This window comes from Herpailurus yagouaroundi, unplaced genomic scaffold, assembly GCF_014898765.1.
Source record: "Herpailurus yagouaroundi ecotype Mexico unplaced genomic scaffold, PumYag 187, whole genome shotgun sequence".
In the NCBI taxonomy this organism is placed as follows: Eukaryota; Metazoa; Chordata; class Mammalia; order Carnivora; family Felidae; genus Herpailurus; species Herpailurus yagouaroundi.
Genome location: NW_024412418.1, coordinates 8,275,883 through 8,297,369, shown reverse-complemented (window position 1 = coordinate 8,297,369; position 21,487 = coordinate 8,275,883). Strand labels below are relative to the sequence as shown.

Genomic DNA, 21,487 nt, shown 5'->3' with positions numbered 1-21,487 from the left:
TCGTTAGGTCTTACCCACGCTCAGAGAGAGGAGAATTAGGCCTCGCATTTTGAAGGCAAGAGTATCCAAAAAAGGAGCGCTGACATATTTTTAAATCACCACATGGGTGAAGGGAGGTGTTTGATAATTACGCCAGAATGATGGGTTTGAACCAGGACTGTCCTGCACAAAGCATATTTGGTCACCCGACTCCTTCACAGTCTCTCAGATGTTTGGACCATGAGCTACAGTTAAGAATCAATTATGACCTGGGGTGCCTGGGTGACTCAGTCGGTTGAACGTGCGGCTTTGGCTCAGGTTGTGATCTCACAGTTGATGAGTTCGAGCCCCGCGTCGGGCTCTGTGCTGACTGCTCGGAGCCTGGAGCCCGCTTCGGATTCTGTGTCTCCCTCTCTCTCTGCCCCTCCCTCGCTCATGCTCTGTCTCTCTCTGTCTCAGAAATAAATAAACATTAAAAAAAATTTTTTTTAAATCAATTATGACCTTCTTCACATATGCATATGTAACTGAAACAAAAGTTCACGGAACGGCATTTAACCTTACCATCTACATTTGCAGGGGAGGAAACAGTTCTCCTTGACCCTCTTAGGGTCCCTGCCTGGATCTGAAAATTAAATTGACAAAGATAGATGAACAGGAGAAGACCATGCAAACTTATTTAATGTAAGTTTTCTGTGACACAGGAGCCTCCACAAGGAAGTGAAGTCCCAGAGGAACGGACCCGTGTATGTTTGCATGACGTTTGATGAGGAGCGGACAGCTGTGGAGGAACGTGATACCGTGAGGTACGTGTTGTAAACTGCGGGCATCCAGAGAAGGCTGTTTGTTAGCGTTCTTCTGGGTGATTCCCTGGTCTTCAGAGAGAAGGACGTTCCTGTCCTCCAGGTGTAAAGAGGGCGCCACTCACATGATCTGCTTCACGAAAGAAGGGTGGAGGGGCCGGTCTCCGACTTAGCCTTCTGACCTGCCGTCCTCTCAGACTCCTTCAGTGTAAAATACTCAGTATGCCAAGGTGCCATACTTTGGGGGGAGTGGGTCTTAGACCCCGTCTGAGGAAACAAACCAGTATCCTGGGGTGTGCTTTCTGTGGGCACTGAAGCTGCTAAGCCTCTCCATTTATTTTGGAGCTCTCCATGGGTCTGACCCAAGCTTCGGAACCTACTTTTCTTATCTTTCCTACCCCCTCCTTCCTCGACACACACACACTCTCAACCTTTAGCTCTTTGGAGTCATAGAATTATGAAATGTCAGACTATGAAAGAGGCTCTGGGCCCGAAACGACACACACCTTCCTGACGATGCTCAAGACAGACGTTACCAATGCATCATGGTAATGTCCCATGAAGCTCAGTGTCTACCTCAGAATCCTTCCCAGCCCAGCATTCCAGGTATCCAGTTTTTTTGTGAGACAAAGTCTAGTTTACAGATGCTTTCTTTGAAGCTTTAAAAGTCAACTCTGAACCCCAGAGAAAGGAAGTCGCTCTTCCAAGGTCACACGGCCGGTTGGTGACTAGGGGAAGATGGGCAACAGGCTCTCCTGCCCGGGCCTTTGCTCTCTCTCTCTCTCCTGAGCCAGGGTTTCCGAGACTTTGCCCATTTATTCACTGTCTTCTCGGACCTCGTTCTCTTGACCGGCGATCTCTCGCCATCTCGTTCTTCATCCACCGCCCACGGACTACCAGGTGATTTACAAGACCCCAGACCCTTCTCAGACAGAATCTTAGCGAGTGGCTGATCCACACGGAGCCACGGCCAAGAGAAGCAGCTTTGTTTGGGATGCGATCCACATCGGGAAAGAATGCACTCATCCTGTGGTCCAGATCTCTCCCCAACGGCTGGAATCGAGGGCCCGGAGTCCCCGCGGCCATCCATTACCACTGAGACGGCCCAGGCTGGGGGCCCGTGTTGTTTTATATGACGGCTTATCCTGCCGTGAGCCGTTCTGTGCCCCTCGCTGGCTGCTCACCTTCTGGTGCAGGCATCGGCTCAGCGATGAAGAAATGCACAAGCCCGTGGGCCATCACCGGCAAATGTCCGGTTTTGATGCTGCCTGGAGGGTGCGGTTTCTGGGGCAGTCCAGGGTACCCCAGGTGCACCAAGGGATGACGGGGAACCCACAGGAAGGGACACCTGATAAGCCAGGAGAAGGTTCAGAAGGATGGAAAGGTTGCTCTGTAGCGAGGGAACGGCAGCAACGAACGCACAGAGGCGTAAGGGAGCGGTGAGTTTAGGAGCAATACAGACATTTCCGATTGTTGGAGGTATGCTGTGAGGCTGGGGCAAGTGGCAGGTGACGGAGTGGAGAGAGAGAAAAAGGAAACAAGCAAGCGAGCAAAAAGTATCCGTAACATGCCACACGGTAATAGGAGCAAAGGCAAAAGTCAAGCAGAGGTGGGGACAGAGCTGGGGATGCTGTAGGTAGGTGGGTGGTCAGGGAGGGCTTCTCTGAGGAAGGGACATTTGAGCCGCCGCGTGAGCTGTGCAAGGGTCCTCTCCCACCTGATCTTATCTGGTCCTCATGACCGCGTGAAAGGAAGGCCACAGACAAGGACCCTACCGCCCCAGGGCTGGGCCTGGGCTGGGGAGTGAGTTTGAGGCAGAGCGGGGCCCAGGATCCGGCGCTCCAGACACCCAAGGCAGGGGTCCTTTGAGCTCAGAGTGGCCTCCTCCGCCAAATGTGGGCTTTGGCCCAGCCCAGGACCTCTCCTCGGTCTCTGCAACCTTGTCACCCACGACCCTACCCGGCAGCAAGATGAGGTTAAGACGGGCTCTGACATCAGACAGGTGCAGCTCTAATTCCAGTCTCTCCTATTAGCTGCTTCATCTGGAGCAAGGAAGCCTCAGTGTCTTCCCCCATGAAAGGGGGTAATCGAGCATCTTTCTCGTGGAACACCGGACGGTGCAAGCAAAGCCCTTAGCACCGCGCCCGGCACACGTAGACGGGGCTTATGGAACGCGAGTTACCGGCCATCTTGGCGCACAGGGCCCCCCGCCTCCTCGAGCCATCTGAGTGATGACCACACGGCCGCTGCCCTCGGCTGGGCCGTGGCGGGCTTGGCTCGGTGTGACAGGGCGGGCTGTTGTAGAGTGACCCGGCCCCCTTGTCTCGAAGTGGGACCCGCTGTGTCCCTTCTATGCCCTGTCACATCTGATGCACCCTCCTCGCCTTCCCTTCTGTTTGCCCGGTGCTTCCTGCTTTCAGACCTGCTCACTTTGCTCCCTAATATGCATCGCTGACAGACATTATGTTTATTTCCTTGTTCCCTTACGGCCGTCTCCCCTGACAGAAGTTGGACACCCCGATGACGGAGATTCGGGGCGCTCTGTGTGCAGCTGCCGGTCTGGCGCCCAGAACGTGACCGACTCCCAGTAGGTCCTGGAAACATGTTGGTTGAACGGGTGGATGAAGAAATGGAACAAATGTGCCGTGGATGTCCGTGGCCACGGGCCATCTCCCCAGACAGCCTGTGTTATTTTCTTTCAGGCCACGGCTGCAGAAGGTCAAGGGTCTGGTCCATTTCCTTAGCCATCCTGACCTTGGCCCGAAGGCACTTGGCCCTGGGCATGGGAGGGCCTCCTTCCATGCACCCGTGTTCCCTCCAGGCCGGCGCAAGGGGGACCCTGTCTTTCTTCCTAGCTCTCAGGTCAGGTCCATGAGGAGACAACAGGAGGGGAAGACAGATAAGCCTATGAGGCCTCTGGGGACCCAGAAGGGCCCACGTCTGCACCTGTCACCCCTACTGCACGGCCCTGCTCCTCACTCTATCACCACTTCAGTCTCCGTTAGGAAGCTGGCAGTGGAGTCCGAATCCCCAGGGGTTTGGACTCGTGGGCGCCACGTGCAGCGATGATCCCGCCAGCCTCAAAATCAGGCCCATGGAGCCCCACCCGCGGGTGCAGGAGGCGGGGAGAGTGGGACAGGGGGCAATATGGGCCGGTGCGACTCAGTCTAGGGGCCGCAGCCCAAACAGCAGCTGTTTCCGTGATTCAGCAAAGAGCCGGGTGGGGGTGCTGACGGCTGGGGTGGGCCGGGACTGGAGCTGAGTGAGAGGAGTCAGGGAAGGGGGGGGGGGGACACGGGTCACCCTGCACGCAGGCCCGCAGCCACTACTTTTGGGTCCTGCCCCCGCATCACCTTAGCCCCGTGGGCCTGCCTTCACCCCCGTGGCCTGTTGCCACATGTAGGTTTCACTGTTACCCAGGTATGGTGAGGCCAGCAGATCCATAGTCTGCCGCCCACAGATCCCAAGAGGAGGGGACCGTCACATCATGGGGAGCCACGCAAGGAAGGAGCAGGCGGGTCAGGACGCAGCGCGAGTGGGAGGGAAGCGTAGGGGCAAGACCCTGTATTGTGGTTTCCGCAGGGAAGAGTGGGTGGGCAGGTAAGCAGGTGAGTTTGAGTAATTTCATTGGGCTCTGGGGCCCAGGAACTGTCGCTAGTTGTCTGGTATCTGGCCCCAGGGTGATCAGGGCAGGTGGGTAGCGGCCCAGATATGAGGGAAAAATGAGGTGGTTGTAATAGGTCTCTGTTTGGGTTGCCCCTAACAGGCACACTCACAGGCCAGTGGTTTGCGCTCTCAAGGAACTGGCCAGCCCGGGGCGGGGTCGTCCCTCCAGGGTCACAAAGGCCCCAGATGTCAGAGCATCAGAAACGCATGGGTGATCCACACCCCCTACCCCATTCGCCAGGGGTGATGCCTGGGGGCGGCACTCAGGCCACGGTTGAGCCCCAGCACCGGTCTGATGACTGGGGGGAGGGGGGGGCTCTTGGCAAATGGTGGATGAGGGGCCACCATGGACCAGGCACGGTGCCGGGCACTGGGGGACAGAACAGTGAACAAGAAGGCAAGATCTCTCCTCTCAAGGATTTCATGCCCTGGAGGCACGGCGGACCCCAAACCAGTAAACAAACAGATAAACGAGGGGGCCTCGGTTACTGGGAAGTGTGATGGCGAAATAGAACGCCAAGATGTTACGGCCTCCGGGCAGGATGGAAGGAGAGGGGCTCCATCGGGAAGGGCGGTCAGCGTAGCCTCTGGGAGGAGGTGACCGTTGGGCTGAGACCTGAATCTTGACAAGGAGCCACGCAAAGATTTGGGGGCAGAATATTTTAGTGGGGGGAAGACGCGAAGGAACGAATAAATGAAAGACCAAATCCGTTTCTCGGTCTGGATTGCCCACCTCCTTACAGCTGGCGGCAGGGTATTTTGAGGCCTGAATGACATCCGGGTCAGAATCTCACATATTCACATCGCTTCTATCACGGTCTCCGTCACGAAGGGAGACATTCCACAGGGTGACCTGGGCCCTGTGAGCAGGCCTCGGGTCAAGACACCCTTTTAACCATCCACGTTCTCTGACCCCCTGCTTCCAGGCAGACAGGCTGTAAGTAGTTGTAACGGGCGTCTCTCCCGCGCTGGGGGCTGGAGCAGACACCTTGAGACGCTCGTCTCGCTGGCTCGCAAGGCTGTCATGGCAGCCGCGTGCACCCCCCTGCAGGCTGGGGGCCCCGCACACCGCATCTGTCCCAGCCACGTGGGTCCCTGCTCCCCCCTGGGGAGGCCCCTGCCGCCAGGCTGGGTTCCAGAGGGGATTCACCACCGGCCCAGGAAAGCGGATCATGTCCAAAGATCGGGTGTGAGAGGAGGTTGGGAAAGGCAGGAAATCAACCTTCCCTGAGCGCCTACTTTCTGCTCGGGGAAAGGGAGTGACTTCCCCAAGGTCCGGCCATCTCCGTTTCATTCATTCATCCACTGGTCCAGGTTTCAAATATTTCTTGGATCCCCTAGGGGGTGGGCAAAACACGGATTTCAGAGCCCAGACACCCCCGGTCCAGAGCCTTTCCTTCCATTTCCTAGGAAGGGGGCCTAAGGCAAACTTGTCTGCCTCAGTTTCCTTATTAGTAAACCAAAAGATAACGGCACCGGCGCCTGATGAGGCTCCCCGAAGCATCAGCAGGAATGCCTATGGGTCACCCCGGCCCACAGGTGGTCCTCACTCACGTCCGGCACTGGCTTAGGGATTGCGGACCGACGGACAGGACGCCACAAGCCTGGCCTTCAAAATGCTCAAAGACTGGGGCGCCTGGGCGGCTCAGTCAGTGAGGCGTCCAACTCTTGATTTCGGCTCCGGTCATGATCTCGCTGTTCGTGAGATCAAGCCCCATGTGGGGCTCCGGGCTGACGGTGTGGAGCCTGCTCGGGATTCTCCTGTCGCCCTCTCTCTCTGCCCCTCCCCCTCTTGGGTGCTCACCATGCACGCACGTGCTTACACGCCCTCTGTCTCGCAAAGTAAAGAAATAAGCATGAAAAAAAAAATGTTTTAATGCTCAGAGACTAATGAGGGACAGACATGTCACAGCGGCTCATGCCAGTAGGCAAGGTTGGAGTGGGTGCCACAGAAAAGCGTGAGGGGCGTGTTACGGGTGGTTGCGTTTGGGTGCAGTGAGGGGGAGTTTTCAAGGAACATATGGCACCTGAGTCTCATGAGAGGGAGAGGAGAGGGTACATCCAGGTGGAGGGGATAGCCTCAGCAAGGCTTGGAGAGAGACCTAAAGGCTGTTCGGGGACAGTGGGGACAGAGTAGATCAATGTCGCTTGGGCCAGGGGACCAAGGGAGGGATTGGCAAGGTGTGGTTGGCGGATTAAGCTGAATGGCTTTGACTGTGACAGTAACGAACTTGAACTTCATCCTCCGGGCAGAACTGGAACTTCCCTCTGGGGAAGGCCATAACATACCCTGGCGGGGTCTTAGGGAGAGATTTTCTGGGACCTTGTGGAGAATGAATTAGCAGGGCTGAGACCGGGGGCAGAGAGCAGCTCTGAGGTCCTGCAAGTCCAGCCGCGAGATGGAGAACAGACGGATCTGGATGAAAAGGAGACCGATCTATCGAGCACTTACCATGTTCCGGACACGCCCCGTACATTTGCTCACTCGCCTCTCAACAGTGCTCTGAGTGGGTGCTCTCGTTCCCATTTTACAGATGAGAACACTGAGGTACAAGGAGGTTAAGTGACTTGCTCAGGGTCACGCAGCCAGCGACGTGGAGCCCTGGGATTCTGATTCTGGTCCATCTGAATCCAAAGCCCTGATACTTCCCAGACCCAGATGCCCACGGGGAGAGAAGGCCCAAAGGTGAAGAGATGCACGCAGTGGAAACTTAGCAGATCCCGACAGCTTCTTTCTTCGTCAGCCTCCCTGAGCTGGGCATCTTCCACTGGCTCCTCCAGACCCTCAACCCACCCCCCTCTTTCTCCCCCTACTCCGTGTCCTGGGAGGCTGGTGGCATGGGAGGCGTCCACAGGCTCCCTGGTCCTCACCCATTAGCTTCTGGCTGGGTTCCATCAACGGGGCAGGAGAGCCGAGGGAAGGAGGAGAGTGAGTGGGCTTGCTGCTTCCCCCTCCGATGGGCTCTGTCCCCCCACTGACGCCCCAGCTCCTCCAGGTGGCCCTCTCCACACAGCGCGCTGCCCCATCGGGCAGCTCCTCTCTCTCCTGCCCTTTCAAGCCTGGGGGTGGTGACAGTCACTCCTGCTTTTCATACGGGTCCGTCTGTGACGTTGGCCCTCGGGAGAGAGGGCAGCAGACAGCAGCTTCTAATGCTGGTCCCTGACGTCATGGGGGTGGCTGAGCTTGCCAGGGAGTGTGCAGGGCATGACGCTCAGGGACCAAGCTGGGAAGGAGGGGGGGACGCTGACATTTAGTCCCCAGAGGGTGGGAGCCAATCAGACAGCTGGGGCTGGGTGGGGCTGGAGCCTCCCTTGCTGGTAATTGTTACTGCGATCCCCACTCCCTTTGGCAGAGGGAGAGGGGCTGTGCCAGGAGGTCTGTCATCTGGGAGACCGCCCTTGGCCCCTCTGGAGGGGAAGCCCACCAGTTCTGCCCTGCCCCCCGCCCCCTGCCCCCTGGGACTTTTCAGCCCAGCTTTTGGCGGCTGGCTCGGGGTTCTCAGAGGGCTTATGAGGGCACGTGGGGCTACCTTCAGGGTTACCGGGGGAGTCTCTGTCTGGGAACGGGGTGACCTTTTTTTTTGAAAAGCCTGTTCATCCCCAGGGCCCTGGTTGGCTGAGCCTTCTGGAGCCAGCCCCGGTGAGGGGGGCCTTTCCAAGAATCAGGATCCCATCTGCCCCCTTTCCCCCGCCCTCCCTCCACCTACCCGCCTGCCCTCTGGCCTGTGTCAAGCTCCAGAAAGGCACTGCCGTCCCCAGCAGCCAGCTAGCTGGGCGGGGGGGGGGGGGGGGGATATGCCTAGTGGCAGGGGAAGAGGAGGGATGGAACCAATCACATATGTCTAAGGCCAGAGGGGGAAGAAAGATAGTTACAAAAATCCACCTGTGAACAAAGGTAGGTCCATTTAGAGCCACAAGGCGTGAGAGCTAGGAAGGGTCTTCCAGAACCCCACCTTGCTGCACAGACGAGGACACTGGGGTCTAGAGAGGGGACGCTGCTCAAAGGCCTTGAAGACTGGCCTGGCTCAGCCTGGCACTCGTAGCCACCACCCATGTCCCTGCGGCTCTCACCTGTCAGACTCCACACCCCAGGACCAAGAATACTTTTCCATGCGTCGGCATCCATGTGCCTGCAAAGGGTCCTGATCCAGATTTCTACCCCACCTTTGTGCCCCTCCTCCACGGTGGAAGCAGCTGGCTGGCCCCACGGCGGGGGCTGCCTGGGTGTGAGACGACCGTGTTTTCACAGGGCGGAAATTAGATCTGCTTCTCGGGGAGAAGTGTTGGGAGCTGAAATGCCAGCCAGTTGGGTGTGGCGGGGCCTCCTCGTTCTGTGCTCCGCAGAAGCCAGCCACATGGAGGGAGGGACAGGGAGGATGGGCCGCCACCGGGCAGGGCCATAGGAAGGGGTCAGGGACAATGTGCAGGTGGAGAATGGAGGTTTTAAGAACAGAGGGCTCGCCCAGGGGCAGGCAGCGAAAACAACACCCCATACTTAGACCTCACCTCCTCTACAGCCTCCTTTCCCAGCCCGGGCTTACCCCTTGACTCCACACTCGAGCCCTGGAGGGCAAAAGGACCCGAGCCAGCAGTGGCCAAGATGGGCCTCTCCCTACTTGAACATTCTAGTTGGGGTCTTCCAGCCACGACAGATTGGATTATGACTCAGCAAGTACTTATCACCCTCCTCGGCCGCCGAGCATAGTGTATACCCCCCTGCACGCTGAAGTTGGGCTTGTCCGTGTCACTGGCTTTGACGAGAAGTATCAGAAGATGTGGCAGAGCAGAGGCTTGACATGTTGACATGTGCTTATGTGGACTGAGCTGCTCCCTTGCATGCCGGTGCTGTCTGTACAAAGAGGTTCCCCTGGGCAGCTGTCGCCCGTCAGCCGGAGTCGTAGAATGAACGTGTGTGGAGGGACCCGAGCCCGCCTCGCAGTCTGAAAGAGAGTGCCCGGCTGAGCCCAGCCTAGATCGGGAGAACCGTGGTCAACCTGCAGGCCCACGCGTGTGAGAATTACTGCTCACTGCTGTCACTCACTGATTTGGGGGATGGTTTGTTTCGTAGCATTATTACGGTAATCGCTGACCGATACACAGGCCCAAAGCCGGAGCCAGAGAAGAGGCCAACGGCTGGGACGTGGAAGATCCGGGCTCTCCACGTCCCTCCCCTGCCACAGCCCTGAGAGAGCGGTGGATAGAGAGGATGCTCTGGATGTTCTGAGTCAGCTCAACGAGGAGTTGCATACCCCTGCGGGGAGGGCCCAGCGCCTCTGCTGGTACTTACTACATCTCTGTGAGGAAGCTGAGGCTCCTAGGGAGATCTCCCCAAGGCCCCGGAGCTAGAAAATGGCAGAGCTGAGGCCTGAACCAGGTCTCCCGGCTCCAGTTTCCAATCTACCAGTCAGCCCAACCCTGAGCCAGTTGAGCAGTGAGCCCCATGAGGACCAGAACCACTGGCCTGGCCAGCCACAGGCGAAAGAGGGAAGGCAGAGCTCCGCCCCCCCTGCCCTGGGTGCCGTGCCGTCAAGGCTTCGGGAGTGTCTCCCACTGCTCCAGAAGCTTCTGCTGCTGAGAAGATAAGGCTGGGTTCAAAGCCTGCTTGCCCTTGGGCAACTTTCTTAACCTCTCTGTGCCTCAGTTTGCCCATCTGTAAACAGGGGAAGACTAGAACAGTTCCTACTTAGCTCAGAGGGTGCTTGTGAGGATTGAATGAACTACAGTCCCTGCATTAAATGGACTACGTGTATAATCCCTTCACCTAATAAATGCGCCACGGGAATGTTTGTTAAATAGACGCTAAGTAGCTCCACCCACCTCAACCTGCTAAGACGCGGCTGAACACAGCTAATTTTGACTTGGGGAGAACTCACTCTGAATCAGACACTGTCCCAAATGTTTTTCGTGTGCATCAACCAAGTTAGTCCTCACCGAAGTCTTGGAAGAGATGTGGGCGCTATCCTTATCCCTCCCGTTTTGCAGATGGAGAAACTGAGGCACAGAACAGGTTCCTAATGGTCACACTCTGGAGCTCCAGCTGGGTGGAAGGCAGAGGTGCAGAGATCACCGGTCCCAGGCCTGGTGGCTCTGACCAGCTGTGTGGTTGGGGGCAAGGACCGCCTACCCCACGGGGTTGTCGTCAAGATTAAACGAGATCACGCGGGTGGCCTGCCTAGCATGACTGCCGACCTATGACAGGGCTCAGGAAGTAGGGAAAGTTATTTAAAAATGGGAAAAGGCGGGGCACCTGGGTGACTTCGTCTGTTAAGCGTCCGACTTCGGCTCCGGTCAGGGTCTTATGGGTTCGTGAGTTCGAGCCCCACGTCGGAGCCCCACATCAGGCTCGCTGCCGTCAGCACTGAGCCGGCCTCGGATCCTCCGTCCCCCTCTCTCGCTGCCCCTCCACTCCCCTCTCAAAAATAAAGCAACATCTAAAGAATTTGTAGCTGTAAACAACAAAATAAAAACCGGAAAAGGGACCGGGCAGACGTCCTAACACCAGAACAGCTCCGGGGCAGCCGGGACCCTGACGGCCTCCCTCAGCTCCACGGTGAGAATTTGGGGGGAAAACACCCTCCCCCTTCCCACCCCCGCTCAGAGCTCCGGGGACTCGTCACGGGGCAGGTCTCCTGGGAGTCAGCTGGCCCCCGGGTCCCACTTACAAGCTCTGCGTCCTTGGGCAATCCCTGCTGTCCCCAGGCGCGGTTTTCACATCTGTGCCGGGGGCAGCCACCACGCTTTGGTGAGGCGGGGGGGGGATGAGACCACTTAGCTCAGGTTCAGGAGGTCCGTGCCACGTGCTAGCCACTCATGCACGCCGGTCACACCCTCCTCTGTAGTGGGCCCTGTCGTTATCCGCATTTTACAGAGACGGAAACTGAGGCTCAGACAGGTCAGGGAAACTGAGTCAGCTCCCATGGCACCTGAGTGGTAGAAGACAGCTGTCAGCCCAGCAGGGCGACAGAGCCCTTGGCCTATGGCTTTGCTTCTAGGGATTTGTCTCCAGCTCCCTGGATTTAAAACCAAGGAAACATGGGTTGCGTCCTGACTTCATGGCCTGAGCTCAGAGGTCCCGGGCTGTTTGCGAAACGCAGGCCTGGGGTTCCAGACAGGCCGACACGATTCCCTGCCCGGGCCCACTGCCCAGTCTTCCCAGGACCCGGGCCACACACGGCGCGGCCAGGCCTTCCTGCCTCCGCCTTCCTCCTGGCTTGGCGGTGAACGTGACCTCTCCTTGGCCAGTTCCTTTGCGTTCCTGTCGCTCCGGTTGGCGACTCCTCGGGCCCAGGACAAATCGCTCCTTCGCTCTGCCTGCAGCCAGGAACACGCCGCTGCGCGAAACCCTTTTGCCCCCAAGGGGCTCCCCGTCTAGGCCTGTGGCTCCAGTGGGAGGCTGGCCCAGCCCAAGTCATCTCTCTGGGGCCGGAAGGGCTGCTGGGATCAGCCGGTCCACCTCCCCCTTGTCACAGAGCAGGAGAGAGAAATGCAGACGCGGGCAGGAATCCGTCCAAATACACTTGCGCTTAAAACAGGGTCAGCGCAACCTTGAAAACAGCCACCGCTTGAGTCTCAGGATGTGCAAAGAGCTGCACCCGTTGCTTATCTTTTCATCCAGTGCTCAGTCCCGCTCGGCAAGGTGGGTGCTATTGTTGCCATTTCCAGAGGGAACTGAGGCACAGAGAGGTTAAGCTGTTTACCTGAGACCACACAGAAAGCGATGGTCTAGGGATTTTTTTTTTTTTAATTTTAATGTTTATTTTTGAGAGAGACAGAGACAGAATGCGAGTGGGTTAGGGGCAGAGAGAGAGGCAGACACAGAATCCGAAGCAGGCTCCAGGCTCTGAGCCGTCAGCACGGAGCCCGACGAGGGGCTCGAACTCACGAGCTGTGAGATTGTGACCTGAGCCGAAGTCGGATGGGGGGGTGGGGGGGGTGGGTAGGACGGTCTGCTTATCAATCTGGGCTGCTTCTCTGGTGCTCCAGCCCTGACCCGATCTTTTTTCCAGAAGGGTTCACAACCATGTCAAGCTGCCAGTGATAACAGAGAGAAAGGTGCCCTCCCCGGCCCCTGTCTCCTCCCTGCCTCCCCCTCCCCTCCCCTGTTCTTCTTACACTAGGGTCACACTGGTCCTTCCTCATCCACCCCTCCAGATGCTTCCTTGCCTCATCCCCACCTGTCAGAACCCTGCCTACGTGCAGGTAGAGGAAGTTCAAATCCCTCCGCACCTCGTATGAGCTGTGTGATGTTGAGTAAGCCACGATGCTTCCTGAGCCTCCGGTTCCTTCTTTACAAATGGGGTGATAATAACAGCTTTTGGGGGGGGGCGGATATTGGAGGATCGCACGTAAAGCAGTCGAGTGCTGCACTGAGCGCTATTGGTGGCAGGGGGTGGGGGTGGCTGGCTACTCACGAGGCCCAGGGCGGGATGGGCCGTACGGCTTGGATTCCCGAGAGAGGACTCCCAGTGGTGGCCAGACCATGTCTGAGTGAGACCAAATAGCAGGGCATTCTGCCCGGGGAGCAGCACTTGATGCCCCAGAGGAAGTGGCCACGCATGCCACTGGGCGGATGGGGCCCAGCCTGGGGCACCCGGCAAGTGGGCAGCGGGCACCACACCAGGCCCGATCACCAGGCTGAGGTTTGGGGGAAAGACTGGCAACGGGCCTCCGAGCATTTGTCTCCCGCCTTTACCGATGTGGGCAGCAAGGCACAGAAAGGGCAAGCAACTTTCCCAAGATCGCCCAGCAGGAGAGCAGCAAATCCAGAATTAGAACCCGAGCGGCCCGTTCCTCAAACACTCGCCGCGCCAACCCACTGTGGGTCTGAGCTGCAGGAATGCCGTGCCATCATTTGCTCTTCTCCTGAACCTCGAATGAGCCAGAATATAGACACATTCCCAAGGGGAGCGGGAAAACCAGGCCGAGGGCCAGCCAGCCTCTTCCATCCCAGGCAGCCAAATTCTTCCTCCCTCCGACCCATCCCGGGGCGAGCAGAAAGAGGACAGGCCCCAAAGACAATTTCTGACAATTAAAAACTAAAGAGAGGAAACAATTAAATGAGAGCAGGAGGGGCCCTGGGCCCTGGAACTCGTGGGGGGCAGACTGGCACTGGGCCCCAATCACCCCCGTGCTCAAGCTCCCTTATTAAAATAGACCACGGAGCCGTGGTTCCTGGGCAGCCTGTAAAGGGGCCAAGTTGGCACCAACAGCCAAGAATGTGCTGCGGGGGTCCCAGAGCCCTGCCGGGGTCCGTAAGTCTGGACACTGTGACCTTTTCTGGCCAGTGAGAGCTGTCCTACTGCGAAGGGGGAGAAGAGAGGCCACCCCAGACCCCAGACGCTTCCTTGGCTGGCTGGATTCTTTCCCTTCCTCTTCCTGGCACGACAGGCTAAGCCTCCCTCTCGCCCCTTGGCTGGGCTCACCAGCTCTGTTCACCCTGCCTTCACCCCTAGAGACTTCCATGCCTCCTCCCAAGATGGCCGCCAGGGCTCTTCCTGAGGGCCCCCGCTCCAGGCTCCCTTCTCAGGAGGAACAGCCTTCCTCTCTCTAAAGTGGGGCCTAAAGACCCTCGGTGAGAAAATCCCACGGAGGGGCCGCCTCCGCCACAGTCTGTGTGCATTATTTCATTTCACTGTCGCCCACATCTACGGGCGGGGCCGTGGTTTTTCTCCTCCTAAAAGATGGGGAAACCGAGGCCCGGAGCAGAGCCAGGATTGAAGGTGGGGAGTCTAATCCCATCCACGTGCTTTCCCTCCGTGCTCTCCCCCCTCTCCTGCTAGGCATGGCTGAGGGGGCACAGGCTGCACAGGCCAGTTGGAGAGAGCGTTGAACTAACAGGGCTCGCATCTCCCCACCCCCACCCCAGGGAAGCCTCTTTGGGTGGAGGGAGGGCACACCCCACACCCTTGGCCTCCACCCCCTAAGACCCCTCAACCCCCCCACCCCCGTCCCCGGGGAAGCCCTCTCTGTTCCCCTCCACTTTCCTTCAGGCCCCTTCCCCCGCCCCCCACCCCTCCCGCAGAGGATTTATGGTTTTAATAATGCAGACTTTCTCCACCAGCCTCCCTTGCTGTTTAGTCCCCTCTAAAGATCCTTAAAATTAAAACACTAATCAGGAATTTATTTTCTCATCAATCCTGCCCTTCGGGTTATGAGGCCCGGGTGTTTTCACAGCCCGCTGGCTGGCCATGGGGAGGGACCCTCCAGAGGAGGAGCTGGGCACAGGACAGACTTGGGGGGGGGGGGGGCAGACGGTAGGCGATAAAGAGAAGCTAAGCAGACTGGGGCAGGCAGAACAGGAGGGGCGGGGAGAAAATGCCAGAAAACAGATGAGCTGGGAGCTGGAGAAGCCTGCACCCTTCCTAGGTGGGGCCGGCACTCCTGAAGTTTTATGTGTATGGGGAGAGGGGATTTGAGGGGCAGACCCAAAGCTACATGAGGACGAGAGCCTAGGTTTTTCCCTTTTGGTGCCGGCTGACATGAACTTGGAGGACTGATTTCTGCCTCTAGGCTCCTGCTGGTTCCGAGACCCTTCGAGGAGCTCCATGAAGGCCCTGAGAGGCCTTCCCGAAGCCTTCTCTCTCCCCTTGAGCCGCAGAAAAGCTTGCTGGTTCCCAGGCCCTGCTCCTGCCCCTCCTTTCAGTAGAGGCAGCTCTGAGAAGGAAGGCGTCCCCTCTCTGCCTGTCACCACCCCCAGGCGCGCTTGGCAAAGCGTGTTTCTCCTGGCTCATTACCATTCCCTATATGGGAAACCTTTGAGATCAATCGGGTCGTTGAGCACCGAGCAAGGAATCTCCTGTCTGTTTTGCCTCTGACTGGGTGATGGTGAGCAAGTCGCTGGCCCTCTCTAAGCCTTGGTCTCTTCGTCTGTATGATAAGGGGTTTGGATGGTCTATACAGCCTCATCTTGTTCCAATGGGCTCCGGTCTTTGAAGCCACCATTGTTAAAGTCCCAAAACTTGAGTGAAGAAATGGGAAATCCACACTTGGTTCAAAAATTCTTTTGACAACAAGAACGGAGGCCTGCTACTGGGGAAGGTGTTATGCCAGGCATCGAGGAAGTCACCCGGAAGAGCCCTGAACCTGATCTCGGTTCATGGGGAAGTCGTCCCCTCCTGCAGCCTCCGTCTGTTCATCCGGAAAATGGGCATCCATCCCGCCTCAGAACGTTACTGTTCGGGAAAGGCTGTTGCCAAACGAGGTTGGGCATCCGAAAGAGACATCAGGCGTCAGAATGGCCCGGCAATTCCGCCAGGAACTCGTGGTCTCCACCAGCTCTGAGGTCTCCCGGGCCCTGTATGTTCCGTCCGACTCAGGTTGCACTGGTGCAGGGGCAGGCGTGAGCCTCACAGACCGTCCGCCCCGGGAAGCCGGGAAGAATGGGGAGGTTAAGGTAGAGTCCGAGACCTGAGCTGGCCTCCCAGCCGCAGCTCCCGCAAGGTCAGTACCTTGGATAAGTCCCTTATTCGCCCCAGGGTCCCAGACGCATCTTTCAAGGAGGATGAACCTCCGTGAGATGTGAGAATTGAGTGAGGTAATGCAGGTGGAAGTCTAGACACGCGGCAGGTGTTCCGAAAACGCTGCTCAGGGCAGGATGCAAGCCAACAAAGCGCCAAGGACAAGAGTACCAGGTGTCCTGTTACCCACTCGAGGAGGAGCTGGGGGGATTGTGGCAGAGCCCACGGCAGGGAGGCAATGGGGGGGCGCTCCAGGCTCTGGGCCAAATGAGGCCTTTCCCCGGGCCAGCATTAGCATTTTCCGAGATGATTCAGCAAAACCAGGGGGCTTAGCCAGGCCTCCCCTTTATGCTGAGAGGCTTGTTCATGCCACAGCCCAGCTTGTCTGCCTGATAGGAAATCAATGTGTTTATGATCCCAGGCTTCTTGCACAAAGAGAGGAGGGAATAATTGCTCTTCTGAGGTCTGAATAGCAGCGTGCCCCATCTACTGATTTGACTCGCCGGGCACCTCCCCAACCCGGAATCTTTTCCACTCTTCAGGTCCAAGTATCCAAGAACTGTAGAACCCAGGACGGGAATCAAAGGACTTCTCCTACCCGCATCCCGAGGGATAGGCGGGTCCCCTTGGGGGATCCCTCTCCCTGGAAACCAGTATCTGTCACATCACACAGCCCTTGGTAGCCAGGGGACAGAGGGGGTTCAGGGCAGCTCCAACCAGCCTGGCAGCGTTGTTTGTGGGCCCCAGTGAGACTGACGATTCGCACTTGGTCTTGGGGAGCCCCCCTGCAGGGCGCCGCTGTGCAGGCGGGTTATGTAGCAGGGAAACGCCTGCATGACCAGAAAAATAAGAAAATACCTAAACTGAGACTCCTCCCCAGTGGGGAGGTGTTCCATGGGATGCCCTTAGAGAAGGAGGACGGTAGGAGCCCGCACCTGTCCTCTCCAGAGCCCCCGTTGTGAAGTTCACCCTGGCCTCCGTGCAGTCACTGAGTATATCCTTTCTCTGTAACAAACTGTGGACTTGGGAGCAGTGTCATTTGCGGTCCTGTGAGTTTTCTTTAGCAATTGAATCCGACTTAACTCCCACTATTTAAAATCTTTCTAGTTTTTAATTTCTTTTAATGTTTATTTTTGAGAGAGAGAGAGAGCGCACCAAGCAGGGGAGGGGCAGAGAGAGAGGGAGACAGGGAATCCTGAGCAGGCTCTGTGCCTTCAGCGCAAAGCCCTACATGGGGCTCAAACCCACGAACCGTGAGATCGTGACCTGAGCTGAAGTCGGACGCTCAACCAAATGGGCCCCCCCCCAGGCGCCCCTTATCTGCCACTATTAAAAGTTAAAAGTCTATCTTATATATTTTATAGAAGGAGCGACCGAAAGCCAGAGAGGGGAAATGGCTTAGCCACAGTCATGCGGCAGGTAGGTAGTCGATCCCCGATCGGCACCCAAGACTCAGCTCTCAGCCCGAAGATCTTAGTCTGCTTTTTCCGGCTCCTTGGAGGTTAAGCGGTCACTTCCCAGGAGGCCTGGAAGAACCAGAGAGGAGCACCGACCGCTAGCATTGTCGTCAGGGTAGCAGGACACTTATCCCCGGGATGAGGTGGGCTTGGAAACCGGAAAACACATGGCAAAGCCTGAGGCTCGGTGAGAGGAGGAGGTTGAGAAAGAGACTCAGGAGCGAGTCTGTGAAGGGAAAGTGTATCAGTCAGTGTAGGGTAGCTGCCGTAACAAACATCTCCGAATCTCAGTCACTGAATTCCTGAGGATTGAGTCATGTCCTCGGTCCAAAACAGATCAGCAGAAGAGAGCGAGTGCTGTCCCACGCGAGACTCAGGGACCCAGGGCCTCTCCACCTTGTAGCTCTGCTCCCCTCGAGGTACTTGGAGTCCTCGCCCTCCAGAGGGGAGTCGGGGAAGGAAAGAACACTGATGTTGTCATTAGAGGCCAACCCAGCAGTCACCTCTTTTATGAGGCGGTCTGCATGCCAGGCTAAAGGATTCGGGCCAGAGGGCTGTCCTCCTTTCTTGCTGATGGCTGGTGGAGAAGGGGCCAGAGCCAGCCTACAACCTCACTCTTTGGGAGTCCCCAGAGGCTCTCCTGACATCCTGATGTTCCGCATAAAGTGAGACAACCCCAAACAGGCAGCCACTCCCGAGAAGGCCAAGGCCCCACTTGAGCTCTCTGAACCCACAATCCAAGTTCATCCAATAACACCCTCGGAGGAGCATTTCCAGGGTCCTGTAGCTCACCTGCCATCCATGTAGCCTGCGAGTAAGTCACAGTAGGATATGGATCGTGGTTTGTTCTTCCCCACTTGTATTCATGGCAGAGATCCTGCTGAAAGTTGATTTCGGTAGCTTAAAAACGGCAAGAAGTGGTCCTCTGTGTATTCCCCAAGAGATAACCCTGTGGTAGAATTTTCCACCAGGGTTGGCAGTTGGAAGCAGCGGGGCACAGGGTGGGGACCGAAGCAGAGACTGGCTCAGCATCCAGCTGGGGGGCGCACAGGCCTTGGGCTGAGATTGATCTGGCCTCTACTCCATGGTCCAGTGCTGTGTGACTGCGGACAAGTCAGCTCACCTCTCTGGGCTTTGTTTTCTCATCTGTAAAATGGCTCTGATCGTAGTGCCTTTCTCACAGGATGCCGTGAGGCTGAAGGAAGTAATACATTAAAGCACGGTGCTCGATACCCAGGCGGCCTGCAGGGACTGAGCTTCACCGGGCCTCCCTCCAGCCCTCCTGAGCACTTGGGGAGAGGGGGAGCCCAGAGCCTTCGTAGGTAAGCCTTAGATCAGTAGAAAGAGTCCTACAGGACCACACTGTCCTCCTGGGAGCTGAGGATGTTACTTGGCTGCACGAGGGTGGGACGTGAAACTTCTCCGCCTGGTTCTGGGGGCCAATGCCAGGAACTGAGCAGGGCTGGGAGCTCAGGTCCCTAGGGAGCGCCTCCATTTCTGAACGACGTTGTGCACCCAGCTTGGGAGAGCCCGGGCTTGTAAAATGCATTTATTAGTCGAAATGATCTAAATCTAATCCAATTCTCCCGTGGAAACGATGTAATGATGTTCCTCACTAAAGACCTGATGCTTAACATTTTATAAAATGACCACAAACATCTTTGTTAATCACGTTTAAACAGCGTACCTGTGCTCTGGGCAACGGCAAGCTTTCAGAAGTGCTTCTAAATCAATTAAACAGGGCGACATCGTAAGCACTCATATAAAACACCGTTTAATATGAAACAGAGTCATAGTGAAAGGTACGAGAGGTCCTCGTCAGAGTTCTTGTTAATTTTCGCCTCGTTTTCTCTGCGGTGAATAATAACACCTAACATTTATTGGGTGCTTACAAAGTGCCAAGACGCCGTTCCAAGCTCTTTACGGACGCCACGTCACTAAATCGAACCCAAACACCGAAAAGAAGCCTGGGGCCCAGAGAGGGTAAGGAGCCTTCCTACGGACACATGAGGAGGGAGGGACAGAGCCAGGCTTTGAACCCGAGTGATGGGATTCTAGAACCAAGGCTCTTAAGGCAAGTCAGGGATTGCAGGAAATCTATCAAAAGGCTCATCTTTCCGAACACCTTCTCTGGCCACTTTGGGGGAGATAGAGGCGTCCACGGAGGCACGAGGATTGGGTGGCATGAGCGTGCCATTTGGTGTGGCTAAAGCAAGAAGCCTAGACTGTAGGGGTGGAGAAGAGTGATGTGGAGCTACTGTTCCGAGTCATGCGCAGCTTTGCAGGCCATTCCTAGAAGCGTGGCTTCCCTCCCCCAGAAGACAGAAATTGTATTCGTTGTATAGTCGCCAAGGATAGAAACACAATTTAAATGGCCTTAGACCGGAGCGCCTGGGTGGCTCAGTCGGTTAAGCATCCAGCTTCGGCTCAAGTCACAAACCCAAGTCATGATGTCACTGTTGGTGAACTTGAGCCTCCCATCAGGCTCTCCACTGTTAGCCAAAGATCCTCTGTCACCTCTCTCTCTGCCCCTCCCCTGCTCGTGCCCTCTCTCTCTCTCTTAAAAATAAATAAGCATTAAAAAAAAAATCTTTAAATGGTCTTGGACTTGAAAAGTTTTGACTTTTCATGTAACCAAGGCCACCGGTGTTCACCGCATTCAGGCATGGCTGGATCCAGGTGCTCAAATGATATCCTCCGGAGTTGTCTCTGTCCATGTATTTGCTCTGGTTCCTCTGGCTTCACTCTCAGGTCACTCTGCCCAGCTGATGACAAAGGTGAGCTCCGGCCGGTCTCGCATTACGTCTTGCCAGCTGGGCAGCCTCAGGGGGAACAAAACGTATCTTGTTTCTCGTTAATTCCAGTCCGCGTCCTGGGGCAGATGCTACTTGGCTCTAACTACCTACGTGAACGTCCTGCGCTGTCACTGAGGAATAAAGCCCAGATGTCAAGAGGCCCTGGGGCCCAATTCCAGCCCCGATATTTCACTAAGTAGAAGGGTGATCCCTTCTACTCTCTGGGTCTTGCTCTCCTCCTCTGGGAAGAAGCCGACTTGAGAATCTCTAAGGCCTCTTGGAGGTCTTCCCTTTCAATCCTGCAGATGGCCCGCCTGCTCGGAGCGCCGCTTGGTGGCATGATAGTGTCTGCAGCGGGCAGACGCGCCACAGGGCAGAACCTTGGTTCTAGAATCCCGCAGGGGAATGGGCTTGCCGGGCACCCTCCACGCCTCCTTGGTCTCCCCTCCCTCCGTGACCCAATAGCAGAAGATGCTCAGAGGCTTGACTGATGGGCAGGGGTCAAGCAGGCAGAGCCAGCCCTTCCCCGGGGAACCTGAGAAAAGGGGCCCGGAGACCGGCGGCACCGTGTGTCACCCACCCGCTGCCAGCTTGGGGACCCGCAGACGAGAGCTTGCCCAAATGCAGGGCGATTTAAGAATGACTTCGCCGGAAAGCACGACCGCTTAATCCTTAAATTAAATTTTATGTGAATTTTTCTCCCCTTGAATTCTCACGGGACTTCATTCCAGTGCTAATCTGGGACCCCGACTCTGATTTGTGATCTGGGTCACGGTCGTGTGTTACCAGGCAGCAGTGAGGCCGCTCACACAGGCCCTCGGTGGCCGCGGCCGTTCTCCTCCGCGTCAGGCGCCTTCCTGCCGGGGGCCGCTCTTTCCCCCGCTCACCGGACGTCTGTCTTCTTCAGACTCTAATCTTTCTTGTCCTCAATTTGGCCTTTGGTCAGGCCCAGCCTGACCATTGTCTGGCCCTCCCCAGTGCACCTGACGTGCAATCCTCATTTGTCACCCTTGTTCTCAGGGTCGGGGAGGGGGGAGAGTCTCGGTTGGAGAGCAATTGCCAATGATGGGCCGCACCCAGATGCTGCCTTTGGAGGGTAGAGAGATGTCTGTTCCCTACCTGTTCTTGTTCCCACCGCCCCCCTTCCCTGGGCCAGGGGCAAGATGCTTTGCTGGTTTCAAAGCGCGACCTGGCAACTTGGCAAGAGTTTCGGGACCTGGGCACTCTTTTTCTGTGCTGCCCAGGCGGTGAGGTCGGCAGGCTGGGGCCAGGCGAGGAGTGTGGTGTTGGCCTCTGAAAGGACAAGGACAAGTGTATGGGAGGTCTTAAGC

The 21,487-nt window shown here is 56.9% G+C and overlaps 1 long non-coding RNA gene across 9 annotated transcripts in view; it reads left to right on the top strand.

Annotated features, from left to right (window-relative positions):
- The window catches only part of LOC121043494 (uncharacterized), a 97,187-nt gene extending 89,488 nt beyond the window's left edge, over window positions 1–7,699 (top strand). For 6 of the 9 annotated variants that reach the window (XR_005796855.1, XR_005796857.1, XR_005796853.1 and 3 more), the window contains one exon: window positions 684–5,159. This is a non-coding gene — a long non-coding RNA (uncharacterized LOC121043494). Of the gene's footprint in view, window positions 1–683; window positions 5,160–5,891 lie in introns of those variants that run through there. The other 3 variants (XR_005796859.1, XR_005796858.1, XR_005796856.1) reach the window with 3 other exon arrangements.
- Window positions 7,700–21,487: the final 13,788 nt, after the last annotated feature.